Source organism: Callorhinus ursinus, unplaced genomic scaffold (assembly GCF_003265705.2).
Source record: "Callorhinus ursinus isolate GAN/ISIS: 27379988/994484 unplaced genomic scaffold, GSC_fseal_2.0 scaffold31, whole genome shotgun sequence".
Taxonomy (NCBI): domain Eukaryota; kingdom Metazoa; phylum Chordata; class Mammalia; order Carnivora; family Otariidae; genus Callorhinus; species Callorhinus ursinus.
The window spans coordinates 14364029-14364623 of record NW_027397093.1 but is presented as its reverse complement, the minus strand read 5'-3'; the positions used below and the strand labels follow the sequence as shown (position 1 = coordinate 14364623).

Here is a 595-nt window from a genome sequence, read left to right as displayed (position 1 = left end):
TCCTTCCTTCCTTCCTTCCTTCCTTCCTTCCTTCCTTCCTTCCTTTCTTCTTTCAAAAGATTTTATTTTAAGTAATCTGTATACCGAACTTGGGGCTTCAACTAACAACCCCGCGATCAAGAGTCACATACTCCACCAACTGAGCCGGCCAAGCACCCAGCAATGCTCTGTGTTTTGATATGGGTGCTGAACACTGATGTTCACTCCCTGAAGATTCATCAAACAGTCTTTGATTTGTGGACTTACCTGTACATAGGGTATATTTCAATTAAGAGACAAAACTTCAAAACAATTGAATAAGTTGTCCAAAATTCTGGGAGTTCCTGGTTATATTTCTCTTTATGACCTTTTCAATCTCTTGGCAATCACCATACAACTACAGATTTTTTTTTTCTCTCTCTTGGAGGTAAGGCGGGGGAGATGGAATGAACAAACACGGGCGATTCAGTAAGTTACATCATGGTCACAAGATGAATTATGGAAATTGCGACAAGAAAACAACATAGTCCTACAACATTTCTGAGCTCTTTTTGCCCAGAATTCACGCTGGCTTGCTGTTTCCTGTTGCTAAGAATAAAGAGCGATCTGTATGTTG

The 595-nt window shown here is 40.3% G+C and overlaps 1 long non-coding RNA gene across 1 annotated transcript in view; it reads left to right on the top strand.

Moving 5' to 3' along the window:
- The window catches only part of LOC112807339 (uncharacterized), a 7587-nt gene extending 6992 nt beyond the window's left edge, over nucleotides 1-595 (top strand). The window contains exon 2 of the long non-coding RNA XR_003204064.2: nucleotides 412-595. This is a non-coding gene — a long non-coding RNA (uncharacterized lncRNA). The remainder of the gene's footprint in view (nucleotides 1-411) is intronic.